The following is a 12,962-nucleotide window of genomic DNA, read 5'->3' on the forward strand; positions in this document are numbered from 1 at the left end:
TTCTATGATTCTATGATTCTATAACAGAACCTTGATGTGAGACAGAGTAAAATAAGATCAATATACCCAGCCAGCAGACACTGCTTTCAGGCTCCTTTCACAAAAAGCTGTTCTGTTTTAAATGATGCTTCAAACATACCTAAGTTGTTAATTACAGCCTGCATACTGTACTGACAAATATAAGATCTGTGAGTTTCAGAGCAAGGAAGGAAGGAAGAATAAAATGACTCAATGTGGAAAAGTGTCATTATTAGATGATATAAATAGTGTTTGTTTCCCCAGCAGCTTTTCCAGCTTCTGTGCTTTGAAGTATCTCATTTTGGGGTCTCAATTGCACCCTGAAACTCTGAAATGAACCCAAAAGCCCTTCCATTTTAATGAACTACAAGACTTAAAATTGTAATTTTATTGCATTTCCTTTCCTGGTGGGGTTAACTGGAGCCTGGAAAGTGCACACTGCCCATTAGGGATCATTAGGAAAGCATTTGGAAGTTACACAGCCTCCTTGGACTTTTATCGTTAATAGTTCCTTTTGTGGCCATTCGGAGGAAAAAATGGGTTTTTTTAAGCAAACATGAAATTGTTTGAATAAATACACCATCCATGACAGCTCCACTAGTCCGCTAAGGATTTCCAAAGCCTTCTCTTCTCCCTGCCTTCCCATGGGTCCTTCAAAACTTTATATACAATATTATGCAGGCTGTTGGTGGCTTCCTGGAAAGAGAGACCAAGACCAGTTGCATAAAAACATGGCAGAGACTAGCAGGCACCTGGAAAGACTTGAAAACTAGTTAACTTTGTCCTGTTATTCTGTCCCACCTGCCCTTTCTTGCGTTGCTTCTACAGCCCATTCCTCTCTCCATAGTTGGCGTTGGGCTCCACGTACCACGCTTGTGCTCTGCTCCAAGGGTGCCGAGTGACCCACTGTCACTGCCTGGCAGCCTCTGCCTGTTGAATTCAGCTCCTGTTGAGAGCTGCCTTGCCAAAACCTTTTCCACACTATGATGGAAACCGAGTTAGAAATAACTCAGGAGCTGGCAAGATTTCTCAGAGCTTTCATTTCTTGAAGTGCTTTGCTGCCAAGCTATGTTATTCACATCTTCTTGGGATCTGTAGGATGATTTTTTTTTAACGCATTTCCCTCTGAGGGGAGGGTGAAAGTTATAAAGTCTAACACTCGTAAAATCTCTATATTCCAACGTGAGAGTCAGCAAGCTGAGAAGTGTTGTGATTAGGAGGTGGAGCTGTCGTCCATCATGTCATGTTCATGTATCTGGGATGAGCCTAACGCTTCTGGCAAGGTCGTGTTTGGTGGTCCACTTCCCCGTGGATGCTGCGCCTGGCACTTCCGATCACAAGATAGGAACAAGGTTGCACTTTGCATTTTTTTCACACGAGGTGCAGCTTTGCTGTAGGTAAACATGACGCAAGGGCCCCAGGTCTCCAATCTAGTGTCCATGCTGGCCAGGGAGGTTGTACAACAGCCACATCTCCTTCACTCTCTGTATAGATGTCCTAGAAAGCAAATTCTGCAGCACAGGGAGAAAGATCAGCAGCAGCAGCAGCAGGGAGAGCTAACACCCGTTGTGGGCCTTGCACAGCAAAACAAAGCACAGCCTAATTGGTCTTATGAAGTGTTTAATAGCAAAGAATCAGTGCACAAGAAGAGGGCCTGTTTCACCCAAAAGCAAGATCAGAAGTCGATCCATAATTACGTGGCCAAAGACAACACTTTTTAAAAAATATGAAAGGACCCTTTTCCTCGAGGTCAGAGAGTGCTGGAGCAGAACCAGGGGACAGCCTCCAGAAATGCTTCTTTATTTGGGGGAGGCACCACCACAGGCAGGAATCAGGCTGCCATCGATCCTTTCGTTGGGTCACTGCTGGCCTTGGAGGATAGAGATGGAGTGCTACAGATCAGAAAACAAAGCAGACAGTTGGAAAGCTATGTTAAAAATATGTATATAAAAATCTCTGCCACTGATTGTTTATCCATTAATCCCTGGCCAAAAGCGTTTTCAGCCAGAGGCTGTCAGATGAAAAAGTCATATGAAACTTGTTCTCACAGCAAGTTAAAAAAGAAGAGTGTGTGTGTGTGTGTGCGTATGTGTGTGTACAGGAAAACAAAAAAACCTGAAAAGACAAAGACCTCTCTGCCAATATTGTAGTGCAAAAGGAAAAAAAACTAGAACAGTCCCACATACAACACATCTCCTTCCTTGTAGCACAGGCAGCAAAACAATACGTGCAAGAGAATCCCAGCGCTGAGACCAGAATTAAGAGCATTGCTCGGATCTGCCCCTCTGGGCGCTGGGTTTGGAGATCTGGTCTTCACAATCTACATCTGTGGGCAGTGGAAAAATACTGCTGAACAGCTAATTACCAAAAGCATTGGGTAACAAAATCCGGATTTAAATATTTGCAGGAGGTAGACAGAAAGGTGCCAGCCTGAAGCTTGTAATTACTTTTATTTCTGGCAAGAATCAGATATACTTCTAATAATAACTATAGGCACAAAGTATTAGTTAGAACAGCAGGGGATGCTTATTCCCAGCTGCAGGGGAGACCAAAGTAGGCAGGAAATGTCCTGATGCGGGTGCACTAAGGTGAGGGTGTTGACTGCAGGGATAGGACTTATGCAATGCAGTGGCACTGCCAAGGCAGCCCTGCCCATGATCCCAGGGCAGAGAACGTTCCAGGGCACCTCCTTGCTCCTGGGGGCAGCGAGGCTGGCTGAAAACTCTCCGTAAATACGTTGACTGCCTTCTTCCCTCTGTCCTGAGCCTGCAAAGCTTGTGATGCTGATGAACAGAGAGATGCTATCATCCCTGAGGGACCATGGGGCCAGTCTGCAGCTCCAGCAGTGCTGCCTGACTTTGTGGCTGGTGCCACCAGAGAGTGGGTGACAGTCCCTTTGCCCTGGCAAGAGGTTCCCTCTCCCCAGGGAGCTCTGACCTGGGCAGCACGCTTCACTGCCATGGCTCTTCCCACCTTACCCTCATGCAGCCCTGACTCCTGGATGGAGGATTTTCTAACTATGCTCATGAGCAGACTGGGTGGACTCCGGTTTGTGGCAGACACTCACACCCAAGCCTGGCCATCACTGAGCAGGGCAGAGGCTGCGTCCCCACCGCTGGCACCTCTGCTCAGCGACAACCCCCTGTCACTGGGCTGTCCCTCCTGGGTATGGTCTTTTCCAGGCGCTCTGCTGAGTGGCTGCCGGGGCCGCATTCAGTGCCTCCAGCCTCCCTGGCCGCCCCGTCCATTGTTCAGTTGCTCTCCCAGTGATACCAATGACATTTTTTTGAGTCATTCCATTCCTCCACCACAACATTCTCCTGTCAGCTAGTTAACATGGTAATTATACAAGGAGCACACATCAAAGCAAAGCTGTCTTGGTACAGCAGTTTCCATATGCTGCTTAGCCTGCGTGTCCCACAGTCCTCCGATTTTTTCCCCCAGTCGCTTTTATTTCTGCAGCGTCCGACACAGCCACTTTGTGCTCAGCGCACTAGCACATGCCACCGGCGACACAGCTTACTGCCGTGCTCGCGATCGACAGATTCCTATTTGATTGCTGAGGCATTAAATATGTACACTTACGGTGGCATATAAAATCTGTGACCACATTAGCCACACTGTCAAGTTTAGGAAAATCCAAACTGAGTTATGGTGGGGAAACAAGTTACCACATCAGTTGAAGAAAGAGTCTGAATTAATTGGAAAACTTACAGGCTTAGATTTGGTTTCCAAGGCCTTCCCAGCCCACGTCTCTATCTGTATTATGCATTTTTTCATTCGGGTTGTCTGTCCCTGCTCCTGCCTGCGTGATGCCTCTACAAGACACAGGAGTGGGTTGCCAGCGCATTTCAAGAGTTTGACCACCACGGTGCCTTCACCGAGCCAGGTCTGGGGCGCAGACTTCAACCCAGTCAAAGTGGCACTTCTTTGACTTCATTGGGACAAAGTAATTACTTGGTAATTACCAGCAGACCCATCTACAGAGGCAGCCAAACCAAGGCATTTCATTGTTCTCCGATATTCCTTGTACCAAGACTGGGCTTTTTCATTCCCTGTTCAGTTGGATGTACTTTGTGCCTACCAAAGACCCACCTTTACAACTCCAGCTTACACACGTGTTACAAGAGGGTGAGATACCGCACTGCTGTTTTTCCATATCCAGCTTCGCAGTCAGAGATAGACTTGTAACACACTGCTGCTGCCAAAGGGGTTCATATCCCACAGAAGGGAGGAAAAAAGGGAGCTGCTCTGGGCCCTCCACAGCCCCCCCTGCCTCTCACCCCACACCTGGGAAAGGACGTTCCAGCTCTCCAGATCTCTCTGCAGTCGGCTCTCCTGGACATGCAGCAGGTCCGGCCACTGGACAGGAACCAGCCTGCAGCCTGCTTCAGGCACAGGGTGCTCTGAGCACCAGGTCCCAGGAGGTGAACACCCCCCCAGCCACAGCACCGCAGCCTTTCACCTGCTGGCTGGACCTTGCTGGTTAGCAGAAAATGGCCCAAACACAGGGAGGCAAAGTGAGAGTTCATCAGCCTTGCACAAGTGCAGCATGGAGCACAGATGTGGGAACACGAGCCAGGAGCCAGCTGCAGCTCAGAGCCCCATGCATGGGATTTGGCTGCTCCGCACAGCAGAAACCCTGCCACTCAGTCAGGCTGTCCCGAGCTTCCCTTGGAAGTGGCTGCATTAACTTTGGAAAGTTTCTCAAAGCCTAAGAAATATATGAATCTCCCATTTTTGCCAGAGGTGGAGGTTGTCCCTTCATGAATGCTTGTCCCATCTGAAAGAATAGCTATTGGCCACTGTGACACTGTCCAATCTCAAGTAGGTGATGAAGGAAGTCAGATGCACAGGGTTGCCTATAGGCATAGTGAGCTTTTGAGCCTTGATTAGGTTCAACATCTTTGAGTCTTTTGTTAAGTCTCATCTGCACTTATGTCATAGAAAGGCAGCTGGAGCTTGAGCACCCACAGCTGCAGAAGTTTCTGGTCTCCACAAATTCTGTGGGAGAAAGTGCTCTCATGGTTGCTGCATTCATCTCCATATTTGCCTTCCAGGCCTAACAATCACATAATATTTAATAAATATAAATTAAAAAAATTTGGAAAGACTATACGGCGTTTCAAGCTAGCTTTGTACCATTGCTGGTCACGAAAGAGGAAAATCTGACCCAGGATAGCAACCTGGCAGCCTGTACTAGAAGGTACAGTTCTTAGGTCTTGCTGGTATGATTTAAGTCATATGTCCAGCATATAGCTTCTCTGTTTAGGTGTGTATATATAAAGTCCCTCCTTTTTACCACTTTGCAGGTATTAGTCAAAACCTGTTTTAATGCACGCCTGCAGAGCCTGAGATTGTGGCTCTCCTTTGGTGGACAGGAGCCTAGATGTGGTCAAAGGAAGTGCATGCAGCATTCCTTGTAAGCATCACTTTTTACAACCATTTCAAATCTATGTTTCAGATCAGCTCTGGGAAATGAAAGTAGAGCAAGTAAATCTGTCAAAAGGCAGTGAGCTCAGGTCCCCCTTCCCAAAGCGCTGTGGACGCTTCTGAAAGTCTGCACAGCCTGCAGACAGTCCCAGACTTCACTGTGGAAAACCCAACAAGTGTCTTGGTTTCTCCTCAGACGTAGATATAGCCCCATTCATCAGAACCCGGCATACCTGCATTTCATCCTTATGTCCCCTTGCCTTTCTTCAAACACAAAGCACAAAGCATCTTTTACCCTGATGCATGACCGCACAGTTTACAACCATCTTTGGTATTCGTATTGGCCTGCGTCTACCGTTAAAGGAAACAAGCAGCAAAGTCCCCAGTTTAATTCTTAGTGAGCTCGGATGCATGAGAGGCTTAGTATGAATGAAGTGAACGCACTGTTTGAGCTTTATGGTCCTTACAATCAATAGCTTAACCTTAAAGTTATTCATTTACATGACTGCTGGCAAAAGTCTCACCAGCTCTCCAAAACCAGTCACAAATTAGATCCAATCCTACACACAGAGCATACAAAGGACAGAGGAGGAACCGTAATTAAGAGGAGCACAAAATTTACAGTGCAGTTAAAGGATATAGCACAAAAGCCCTCTGCTTTCAAAGTTCAGCTAAGGAGCACATGGACACCACTCTCTCCTCCCTCTGTATTTCAGCAGTCCTGGGGTAGACTTTGCAAACCTTTGGACAGTGACTACATTAGCACTGAGTTTTGTTTAGTTTAGCACCCCTTAAGGGTGAGGTTGCCAGTGGGGTGTAAGTAGTTCGGCACACACGAGCGTGCTTGGGGAAGATCTCGTTTCTTCAGGTTACCTTGAAAAGGCCCCATTTAAAAACAGCTAACTTTTCCTAAAGGTAACCTTCAGTATTTTTCCCCTAATATCTTAACATCTGACGTGCATTTTATTTAACATCACATTCATGTCCACTCTGAATTCCTTAAAAATCTTTGAACATATCTGCATTCACTTCATTTATTCCTTTAAAAGAACGTATCGCCTATCAGAAGGCTAAAACTAGCTGGCACAGCACAGAGGGAAGCTCTGCACAAGTGCAATAGCAGATATTATTTCAGGCTGCTTTCTGAGCTATGTTTCTGCAATTCAAAATGTCTAATGAGCTTATTTGATTGTATCCATGCCAACAAAGAGATATAAACAGCTTTAATCACTGTTTCGCGTTGCTCTTGACCCCCTGCTTGGCTTCATTATTTTCCTTTTAGCCACATCAAGGCACAACACTCCAACTAAATCACTCGACCACTTGCTGAAGACCTGTCCATGTAATAAGATTTCTTTTTTATCATCTCGTGGGATTTTTTGCACTGCTGTTTAACAAGCAGCAGCCAAGCTGGGTGTTAGCTCAAAAGCCACAGCTAGGTAAGGAATTAATGTCAATAGCTCTGGTTGGTTCCTTTATTTTCAGATAAATTTCTAGATTTATTACCCTAAATTGATTAATGCCCAGAGACAGGGAGCAGGTTACAGCTTCTGGTCTTCTGTTTTGTCACTAACAATGCTGGAGGGAGAACAGAAGAGGGAAACAAAGGGAAAAGGAAGCGTTAACAGTTCAAGTCACACTAAGTGTTGGCCTGCTTAAACTAATAATATCAGACAATTCGCTATAGTCTAAAACACCCACAGTCCTCCTACAGAGCTCCAAGCACTCCATGATCAGTGAACCATGTTTTAATGATACCTTCTCATGTAGAGCTTAAAGGTTTGAAATATTAAATCTTTTCTCTCATGCATGCTGACAGCAAATGAATCTGATGCCCATCCATTAATGAAGTTTGTCTGTTTCTTGATCATTATAACGAGGGCATTAGCTAACATTACTTCCCCCCACACTTTTTTAAATACAGAAAAAAAAGAAAGTCAAGGGGTACACCAAATGTGACACATAACTACAAGTTCAAAAGGTCATTGATGATTGAGGTCAGATAGCATGAAGAAAATCTTGTGCCCTCCTAAAAAGTAGGTCATTTCTTTCAACCCCACATGGATCTAGGAAAAATCCTGAGGCATATGCGCAACCTCTGTTCTGTAAAAGAAATAGCTTGAAGTTTGTTTCCTTTTCAAAAATACCTCTTTTTTCTTTTCTTGTTCTGAAGTGGTTCTTAATGTGATATTGACACATTCTGGGAAAAGGATCACAGGCTCATAGTATGTCTAATTTCTCTGACATCTAGGTCTGTCGCCTGTTAAATACTGTAAGAAGTGTCAGTGACTTCTGGAATTTTCTAAGGCATCCATTTTTCTTTCTACTTCTTTTTCTGTTTGATTTCATCAGAGTGGTCTGGGAGTCTGTGCTGTTTTTTAAGGCTAGAGGGTGAGAGCAGCGTGGGGACAAAGGCAGCATCCCAGCGGAGCACCTGCTCAGTGCCACAGGGCTTGCTCATGAGCACTCACTCGCGAGTCCACCCTCTGCTTCAAGGCAGGAACAACTCACACCTGACAGCCAGCTAACTTCATCACAGAGATGGCTACCATGGCTTTGAAGAAGTTCTCCAACATCTAAGATATCTCTTCCTTGCTGTAATTCAGGTCTACTATATGTCTTATCCAGAGCAGGTTATTTCCTTTTCCCATTCCCCAATTCTTCTCTTCTTGAGGCTGAACAACACTAATTGGTTTAATCCTTCATCTTGCTCGTTTTTGTAGACTTCAGATCATTCTCCCTGCTCTTTTCCAGATGTTCCACATTGGCACACAGTGCTGTCACTGAAGCTTTACCGGTGCTGAGTGGAAGCTTGTGGGTGTTTCAGGATATACACATCAATGCACATCCTATAGCAGCATTTTTCCCCTCCCCACAGCAGTACATCTCCGAGCTGAGGACCCCCAGGACAGATGAGCCTTTCCTGACTTACTAGAACATTCCCCTCCCTGAGTGGCAAGGCAGCTCTGATTCCTGCCTGGCAAGTGAGATGTAGATTTTTCCACCTCTTTGAGAACCTACAGAACTGCAAGATGCTACATAAACTGATAACAACTGTGTCTGTACTCATCACTTTCTACTCCCTTAGACAAAAATCTGTCAATATATAAAAGTTATTGTTCTTAATGAATAGACATGGGACCCCAATTGCAGAGCAGGTTCCTCAGCTTTCTGGGCACTGCACATTTAAAAAACCATTGTCATTTCAGATAGTTTCAAGAAATAATACTTTGGAACAACATGTTAATAGTATAGGTGAACTCCTAAATAGTTTTGCTGCAAGGGTTAATAAGAAATGTTTTCCCCCAGCCACAAGTCTTGCAGCTGTAGTTATGATAGGATTGTGGCTGCAAAAGCCCCATTGTTAAACCTAATCTGCTGTTAAAGTGCTTAATCGAGAGATTATTAACATTTCTGATGAAATACTTAGCTAAAGTGCAAAATGTAATCTTGGGGCTTTGCTGTCTGGACTTCTAGTTAATATCGTAAGCACCACAAGCACACTAAATATCTAAACAGTGTACAGGGTTATTAGCCTAATCCAATGTGAGAGCACAGGCACTCCCTCCCTGTGCTCCCTATACATTTCATCTTAATGAAAACATTGTAAGTGTTTTGCAGCCTAGCAGCTAAGGACAGATGCATCATCTCACATGACAGAATAAATGCCAAAGCTGTTAGGCTGTTTCATGGTAGGGGCCTAATCCTGAGCAGTGCTGAGTATTCATCCCTCTCGGTGCAGCCTATGGTGCTGTGCGTTCACCACCACTGCGGATCAGAACTGCTGGCCTTGGCTATGCTTCCAGAGAAGGTCGGTGGGAAAGGAAGGAAGAGGAGGTGATAACAAGGGGAAGAAGCAGATCGAAGAGCGGGAACAGAGCTGGCACAATTTCTAAACATTTGCGGCCTTGAAGACGTAAAGAAGTTGATATATTTCTGCTATCTTCCATTTCCACAGAGAAAAGGAACACTTCCCTGTGCTAGGATGCTGCCATTTGTGACCAAGACTGATCTGGCTCTGGCGTCAGGAGGAGCACAAGTTCTCCCTGGATTGGCCATCACACCATGCCCACATAGCATCAACAGGGCCATCAACAGTTTGCTGCCGCAGGCATCTCATGGCAAAATTTTATCTTATGTCTAGATTTTCAAAAATCTCAGACACTGACTTGCACATCCCCCTCTTCAAAAAAAGCAATTTATTTAGGTGCACATACGCAAGACACCTGCAGATTAAGCAAATACATTTTGGTCCTTACCTAAGTAAGCCAGTTATTTAGGCTTCATCTCCAGCCAGGAAAACAGAAAGGCTCTGGAAAGCTTCATCCCTGCCCTGCCCAGGTGCCTGTTCCAGCTCTGCCTTTCAGAGGTGCCAGTCTCACTAACCTGAACACACAGGCAGTCCAGAAATGTAGTTTGGACTATGCTTTTAGGAGACTAAATTAAGTTCCAATGAATCTCATCTAACGTCTCCTGAAAATCCTGCTGAGGCAAGGCACCGGCGATCTCACCCAAAATTGTACCATGCACAAGTGACGGTCAGCATTGCATCCTGAACCACTCCTTCCTGGATTTCACAGGGGTCAGAGGTAGCCTTGGCGTCACGGGCCCATCCCTCGTAGCATTCAATTGGGAAAGCTTTCTGTTTCTTCAGTTCAAAACTTCATAACCACAAGAGATTTTCCTAGCCCAGAACAATCATAACCTCACCATTAGAAACAATGCAGCAGTGTTTCAAAATAAGCTGCAAGCATCCAAATCCGGACTAGAAGATACCTCCCAGAACAATGGCTGTGCTGAACCCTGCTTGTGTTTTTTGAAAGCGGAGCTGCTTTTGAAATAATATAAAAATCAAAGCTCTATAGCCGGGCTCTGGCTCGCCCTTGCTTAGTTTCTTTCTTCAAGTCATCGTTTTCTTTCTAACATGTCCAGCTTAATGAAAGTCTTTACCTCATCCTGTTTTGGTGTCACTTTATTATTGTCTGTCACAACCAATAAATAATTTTTTCTTTCTGTGACTACGGATTCATGGCAAAAATCAGCCTACCCCAGGCAAAGCAAGGAGAATAAACGGAGCCAAGTCAAACTGGAATACCACGAGAGTATTAGCTAGATTAAACATTAATAATGACTTTTCTCCTTTTGATCACTGAAGTAGCAATGAAGCAGTAGAAGGAAAGCCTAAGATGTTGACATATGTTTTTATTATCTTTAGTCTTCTTTTTTGAAGTCTTGGGAACTGGCTCCACAAATACTTCCCAGGTCAAAGGCAGAGAATTATGTTATTTATTTCAGCAGGGAGGAGACTGGGCAATTTTATTAATAAAGGTAGCTTGATTTATACTTTCAAAAATTATCAGGAAAACATTCATATAAAAACTGTAAGGAAAAAAAATTAATCCAATTTTAAAAATTGCTAACTTAAGAGCTAGGGCAGATTAAAGAGATTCAGACATAAGTACCACAACAATGGAAATCCAACTAAGCTTTATTTTCCTTGTTTTTCTCATTTTTAGTCACCGTTTTGGTTCTGCCAGGACTGGGAACAGCTTCCTCACAGTAGTGAGAAATGTTCGTTCCTGCCACTTGCCTGACCAAGGGAAACACCAAAGAAATCCCACAAGAAATCCATGCCTTCATGAGATTTCCAGCTGCATTTGCCAGGCTCTAAAGGATGAAGTTTTCTAAGAAGCCCTGCACTTGTGAAATGGATCTAGAGCATATCTGAACCTTTTCAGATTGGCCTGTCATTAAGAAGGTCTGCTAAGAGGTTGGCATGGAGGGGAAAGACTTACACTGAGAAAAAGTAAAAACAGTAAGTTTAAAAAGGTATTTATATTAAGGAAATGTAAAGATAGCAGCAATGTATCACTCACAGTTATTTTTCTCCACCTTTCCCCCCAACTAGGATTTTTTTGTACTGATTACAAAAGTATTTTGGAGTGGGGAATTCTCTCCTGTTTGTTTAATTGAACTTTCCTATCTTGTTCCCTTGAGGCTTTGTTTTGTCAAAACCCAAAGATTTTGTGATCGCAGAAAAGGTACCTTGGAAGATTTTTTTCAATTAATATTCCTGGATCACTGAAATATACTGTTCTAATAGGAAAGTTCACGTATGGGCCCTAAAAGAGACTGAGGGCATCCAATCCTTTCTTGTTTTGTCCTGAAAGAAAGGAAGCAATGAATCTGAAGCAATTCCTAGTCTGAAACAATTTGCTGTTATGGAGTCCACAGGCTGCAGGAAACACTGGAGTTCACAGGAGATGTTAATTAAACTACTCCTGACCCATCTTAGAGTGTTTCCATTATCCCCACATTTACTTTAAAAAGCCCAATTAGCAGCAGCTTGTATCAAAAAGACACCAATTTCTGCTTTTCTTTTCCTTCCCTCTCACATCCACATCCAAATCCCACCACCTCCACATCTCTGCGTGCCAATAAAAACCCTGGTGTAAATGCCAGGCACATGAAGACCCAGACATGTCTGAAGACACCAACTGGCAATTATGGGCAGTGCACGATCCATGCAAACAATTAAATATCAGTCTGGTTATGCTGGATCCAACCATGGGTTTTTCAATCCAGTCATTTCCCCCTTTTTCATATTTTCCAGTAATTTAGTGTATTAATATGGCTTACTCATCCCCTGCTTTCACCCCTCAGTGTGGGACATTATCTTGCTAAAAGTACAGATGGGTACAGCATGGACAGTTCCCGAAATGCTCAACTATATATATGTGTTTTTCAGGATGAAAAGGTGGTGTTTTAAATTTATTTCAACCTTTGGATCTGGATTTTTACAGAGTAACCACAGACTGTAACACAACCAGTGTCTTAAAAACTCATGTTCCTGAGACCAGTGTGTTAGTGGAGTTGTCAAAACGCAGCTGCAGCGTCCCATCTCCAATGAATCTAGACATCATTGACTCAAGGGTCATCTTGTCAACCTTACCAGACAGGCCTTGCCTTTTAAACTCTTGCTGACACCTACAGCAGCGGCAGCTCCTGAGGGAGGACCGGTGACCGCAGCGGCAGCATTGTTGGTCCAGGTCCCGCAGGGTGCTCGTTCCAGGCAGCACTCTCAGGGGCTCTGAACTGAAGGCACGTTCTTAAATGCTGTCTTGAGGAGACGTGAACTTAACACAGCGCCTGCTTCCTCAACAGAGGCCTGGATCTTGTATCAATATTAGGAGAGATTGCACCTGATTTATTAAGCTTTCTGCATTTAACACCCCCCTATTTAAGGGCTAGCTTGTAAATTCACTGCTACTCCTTGAGTTACCAAGTTTGTTTCCTTTACAAACTTACCAGAAGAGTAAACATGCTACAGAAAGTCTGCTTATCATCTCCCTTGACAAAACCATAAGCACCTCTGAACCAGCACGCACAGTCTTGCAGTCTGGCTAGTCCCTTTACTAAAGTGGAACCAGGCCTCCTGTACAAGCATGTGTTCTAGTGCTGAACCTCGTTAGGAGAACAAGGGAACACTTGGGTCTAATCAAGAGAGAAGA

The sequence above is a fragment of the Fulmarus glacialis genome, unplaced genomic scaffold (assembly GCF_000690835.1).
Source record: "Fulmarus glacialis isolate BGI_N327 unplaced genomic scaffold, ASM69083v1 scaffold9881, whole genome shotgun sequence".
Taxonomy (NCBI): domain Eukaryota; kingdom Metazoa; phylum Chordata; class Aves; order Procellariiformes; family Procellariidae; genus Fulmarus; species Fulmarus glacialis.